This window comes from Sinohyriopsis cumingii, unplaced genomic scaffold (genome assembly GCF_028554795.1).
Source record: "Sinohyriopsis cumingii isolate HCF-2022 unplaced genomic scaffold, ASM2855479v2 utg002023l, whole genome shotgun sequence".
Lineage (NCBI taxonomy): Eukaryota > Metazoa > Mollusca > Bivalvia > Unionida > Unionidae > Sinohyriopsis > Sinohyriopsis cumingii.
In genome coordinates, this window is record NW_028316109.1 from 390,384 (window position 1) to 396,502 (window position 6,119).

The following is a 6,119-nucleotide window of genomic DNA, read 5'->3' on the forward strand; positions in this document are numbered from 1 at the left end:
AGTTCCCTTTGCACGTGACATATTTGATCACACAGTTAATAGTGATAGACCATCTGTAAGTGAATTCTTCCAGCTAGACATAATTAATCTTTATCGAAATTTCTTCCAATCAGTATGTATACTGGCTCTTCTTTATAGCATTCAGATAAGTACACTTTGAATTATGCTAGGATTAAGTATAAGAAAATTCGCCATCTACTTTGTTCTCGGTAGCTCTTGGGCACTGCTGATACAATTATTATATATAAACGAACAAATATCTTGACAGACCATCTACACTTATATTCTTCAATATTCATTTATTTTAATATTGATAAAATTAAGCTTGATATTCAGTTTTTAAATATCAAAAGTGGAAAATAGATATATTATCGAAGAAAGGATGGTATTTGAATATAATGAAAGTATACGTATGACATGTTTATATAATTCTTTGCAATGCATATTTTTTAAAAATAATCTTTGGCTGTCCGAACTTCATTTTGTACCTCGTACTTTTCTAAAACATGTTTCTTAAATATTTTACAGACGTATCAATTAGCTTTATGATTTTAAAATTATACACCAAGAACAATTGGTTGATGGTCAAGCAGTGATACAACCATATGAGTGTCTCATCAGATTAACACCAGAGATCGGGTGATATTTTGCTAACTTATGTACGGAAGTCCAATCCTGCTATATGTTAGTTTCGGATTATAAATGCCTTTGTCTTTTTTCAATTTCCGTTGTTTGCTTTTTTATCATTATTTAATGCTGTCAGGTTAATTTTTCTACAGTTGTGTGAAAGTTGGAGATTGGTAATTTAAACCAAGCAATACCAATTTAGTGTAATCTGTGACAATGTGGCTTTTATATTCATTATATATTATTTGATGTATTTACATGTTTGGGACATTATATAACGCAGTGAATATTTCATCAAGATAATGACCATGAGCGCCAGTTCAACTGTTATTGATATGGCCTTCACACTAACGAGTAGCAAGATCATGTTTTCTATTTCGAATTTGGCAATCAGTTAAATATTTTTTTCTCCTTTTATACGATGACAGGAAACTAATATCAGTGATTTTCTAGCTACGATTTGAAGAGGCTATGTCTACAATACAGGTACAATTGTTCCACATATATGAATGCAGTAGGGTGGAATGTTTCAACTTGAGATGTACAGAAGTGAATAAATTTAACGTGAAGTCTACGACCGCATAACGACTGACAGTAAAACTTTTGACAATACAAAGCATAATGGGTGCATCTTCTAGGACCAGTTATAGCAATGGCTGCATCCGGTTTTATGCTGTCTACAAAATTAAATCCTCGTCGGTGGAGTTTAAGCACACTGTAACACCATTTTCTAAAGGGACGAAGTTAAAATGTGTACATAGTTTAAATTGTATTTTCTTATACATATCTATTTCAAGATTTCATTTTGTACTTCTGGAACCATTAATTTTTATGTCGGCATTAAAATGGATGATATCAAGACATTGTACTACCCTGACAACAATAGTGGATTCAACATTTTAATGGATATGACTTTGGAAAAACGTATGTAACAATTATGATTAGGATCGTTCCTTTTTTCGAGCAGACATAAAGTTGTCAGTCTTGAAATGCTAGTAAATACATATATATTTCACCAGAATTGGACATATTTTGCAATTAATATTTAGAATATTTGCATAAATTTGAGAATTAAGGATCAATGAAAGACACAAGGCAGATCATTTGCTTCAGTAATTTATCATATATTCCAAAAATTGATATATCAATTAATATGTTTGTCGGTAATGTTTGCTCTGGAAACAGGAGGTCAGAAGCTTGCTAAAGATGCATACATGCCTTTATTGTCTGACTGAGGGTCCCCGGAATAACTACATTTCCTCCTTTTCAAGTTCTTGTTTCACATAAGCGTCTGGAGGAGAGAAAAATAAAATTGTTGACATGACTTCAGCACAATATAATATCATCGAAAATACATATGTTAAATATTGTTCACGGATACAATTATATTGACATCGCGGACATTGTTGTGTTTAATGGCAAAAACAATTTAAAACATACACCTCCTCAATTGTTATATATTAGTTAAGAAAAAGATAACCATGAAACTCTTCAAGTACAGTATACACATATAATGACATTTCTTCCACCTGACACACTTGAAATTAGAGCCGAGATAAATACAATAATAATGTCAAGATAAAAGGAGAAAGCAAACCCATTGCCGTTTACGGATATCAGTGTCGAATGATGATTGAAGTCATCTTTACTCCTCAGGCATTAAAGAGTCAATGTATTCTACAAAGCATTTCAATAACGATTCACAATATGAATTGTTATAGCTTTATTATTATCTAACCTACAACAAAATGGATTGAAAATATAACTACATGCATGTCCAGTAGTTTAGAACCTTAAAACTCTTCTTTACCACGCAAATTAAAATTAGATTGTGAAAACGTTAATCAAACTGAAATTGTTTTGATTCCAAAAGGGTTTTGCTGAGTAACTCGCGTTTGTCGATACCGCTTATACATAATTACAACCTACCCATTTCTCTGCTTTACTGGTATCATTCAGCATATTGACATAATCGTATGTATGTATGTATGTATGTATGTATGTATGCATGTATGCATATATGTCTGTCTGTATGTATGCATGTATGTATGCATGCTTTTCAGCAGACATATAACACCTTCTTGAATGCTGACTGACTTTCCGATCTATGTATTGTATCATATTATTGTCATAGTCGTAGAGCATTACTTCTTTTTATTCATAAATGTCAATTAGACATTCAATATCGAGCATTATAGCGTGTGTAATTTCAGCAAGATTGGTATCACTCAAAAATAAACGGAATGTTATATAATATATAAACGTACAGTCTTCGGCAAACTTCTTTGCAGCATCGTTTGCACCGTACGGTTGGTTCTCCTGTAATTTAAAGCAAGATCACAGCTCAATAACAGATAAAGAAATAACACTTAATCTAAAATTAAACTAACAGATATCGCTAAAATAAAAGCAACATCAATACAAATAATTATTATTTCTACTGCTGAAGTCAAATCTAAACACAAAACAAAACTAATACAAACTTACGATTATCAAATCTCCTATGGCTGTAATTGATGCTGTTTATACTTAAAATACAGATGACGATGGTGTGCGTTCTGCTTTGACGTGTGGAGAAGCAATATAACCATGTCCAAATGTTCAATAATTCTGATATTCTGCATACTTTCATAAGACAAACACAGTACAAAATGATGAAATAATGCGTTCAAGCATAGGTAATCGAGATGATCGAAGACTATAAAAAGAGTATAGGCTCGTAATTACCTCCAGCATTTTCTTCATGTGTCGGTCATACTCCTCTATTTTCTCTTCCAGGCGACTTCTGTCGAAATTATGATTGCACAGTACCAATGGCAAGAGGATGACAAAGATGACAATAGAGACGGAAAATATCTGACGTACCATCTACAATCAAAACATTCAGCAAGTCAAATTATGTCAAACATTACTTAGATAATAATGTAAGATAGAACGGGTTAAACAACCGGGACAATGATCATCTTTAATGAGATTCTAATTATTCTCTCATTGATCACACTGCCACAACCCAATTCCCAATACGAATAGTGAATTAAAACCTATGATTACATGTTTATTATTGTCTAGACACATAATCGAAGTAGCAGGTATTGATGCTATATAGTGGAGGTCTTTTATTGTTGCCCCTGTATACACTGACGGTGAAACATAATCAAAATTCTATGAATTGCTTGATATTTAGTTATAGATATTATGTCTCAAATCAGACCAAAAACAATCAACAACGCTCACTTTAAAATAAAATCACCTTCATACCAACCCATTTTGCAAATCAGCAATATGGGTTAAAAAGTTTTTTTTTTTTTTTTTTTTTTTTCACACTAGACATGTATTTACTGAATTCAATCCACAAATATGATATTATCCATATTATAAGATAATTAGCAAATAATGCATGAGCTGAACATAATAAATGTAATTCTTGAAACTATATTGGTTAATCTATATTTTGCCGTTTGATGGAGGTTAATACATGATCGCTGAGCAACTCTGCGAGTTCGTGCTAAATACTGAACATTTTTTGGCACTTCATATCATGTTATGTCCCATTGTGGATTATGATTATTTGTGCTTGAAATTATTGACATTTTTAGACTATGAAATAAATTCAAAATTTATAAAACTTACTCTGAACACAATAATAATAACAATAATAATAATAATAATAATAATAATAATAATAATAATAATATGCAATGTGCAAGAAATAATGCTAGTGACGTTTGTTTAAAATAAACAATAGCCAGTTCGGACATAGAAATTTAAATACGTTTGATTTTCTTCTTATTTGTCACGCCGATTGAACATTAAAGATAAAGCGCAATATTAATGTCCCATGTAGGAGCCATACATAATGAGTATGTCTCGTACAATTTAAATGTCATCACTTTTATGAAAAGGAAATTTGCGCTTAATTCTGCTAATAATTGCATTATTGCAATACTCTGTCCCAATGTTGGGGCTAGTCTCTTATAAATAAGCCTTGCAGATCATTTGATCTGACCTATTGTATGCACATCTTTCAGAACGAGAACAAGATAATTTCTTCTTATATGATGATTGATATTTCGCTTTCTGGCAACACGGAGAAGAAACATCTTCCTAATCACTCATTATTTAAAATTCAGCTGTAGGTCGCATACTATATTTGATACATGTAATGGTTTAAATGCGTATTATACGATTTTTGCATGCTAAATTAAGGGCAAATAATCAGTCATAGGTCGGTCCAGACCGAACATGGAACCTGAATATATTCCAAAACTTAAATGTGAATACAAATTAGTGTCGGTCTTCCCTGATCTTTTGTTACATGCAGAGTGTTATTATTTAATATTCTGCCTGTTTCTTTTTTTATCAGTTTGACATGAAAGTTAAAATGTATTACGATAGTGAGTTGAAGGATTATGTTTCCTTCAGTTTATTGCTGTTGATGTTTTGAATAATTTATAGTATAATATCCAAGAATGATATTTGCATGGTCGATTATGTGTTAGGACCTTTTTCAATATTCTGATACAAAGACGTTCATGTGTTGACAAGCCGCTCTTGAAACCTAAACTAAGTACATTTGATGTGCATATGCATATTTGACGGTGTATAAATAATAAATATGTTCAATAATCATAGGTCACATTACGTACAATTGTATCTTTATCCACGTTGCTCGTCTGAATGAAGAATATAATGCGCATGAAACAAATATGATTCTTATGCGAATACCGAGACGGGTAGGTCTACTAAAACAGTATAATCAGTTGGATATCCACCGCCGCAAGCGGTAAAATACTGCCATCAGTTTTTAATTGAGTCGGCACATTAACAGTATCGCTTTAACCTGGTCTATATATATTGTATTCATTCAGTACAAACCACCACATGAACCAAGGAAAGACATGACATTTCACTGTTAATATCAACATGAATATGTCGATTGCAAATAACTTTGACTAACTGGAGAGAAACTTCATTTACAAAAAGAGACATAATGACTGTGACAAAATGTGAACATTGCTTTCTTAAATCGGTTGAGTAAACAGTCGGATTCGAAATGCAAAGTACATTTTTTCTCACCTTATGAACGCGTTCCTTAGCAATATTACGGAGCAAATACTGTCTTCTAAGCAGCAGATACCTTTGTGTCAATAGTCCCGAAACAGACGTATTATATGGACACTCCACGTCTATCCTGGGCGTGAATATAATCTACCGGCCACTCAAATACAATGAGACGACACCCAGCTGGCGACGAATAATTAAACCCTCCAGCCAATGGTTTGATTAACGTTAAGTGAATTCGAACTACAATGGTACCAAATTGGGAATGCATTTCTATAATTCCTATGCAAATTCCAAAGTATGTACAATCGAGTGCCCTTCTGGCTTACATTCTAGGAAATTTAATACCACGTGTGACTATACAGAATAACGATGCAAATGGAAGGCTGTGAATGCGACACCCGGAAAGAATTTAAAATATTACCCACTCC

General features: G+C 32.5%; 1 long non-coding RNA gene across 1 annotated transcript; it reads right to left on the reverse strand.

The window, feature by feature from the left end:
- Positions 1–1,730: 1,730 nt before the first annotated feature.
- Positions 1,731–5,858, reverse strand: LOC149771223 (uncharacterized). Its single transcript, XR_016418390.1, has 4 exons — positions 5,704–5,858; positions 3,355–3,495; positions 2,895–2,946; positions 1,731–1,918 (listed from the first exon to the last, which is right to left on the reverse strand). It is a non-coding gene; the product is annotated as an uncharacterized LOC149771223 (long non-coding RNA).
- Positions 5,859–6,119: the final 261 nt, after the last annotated feature.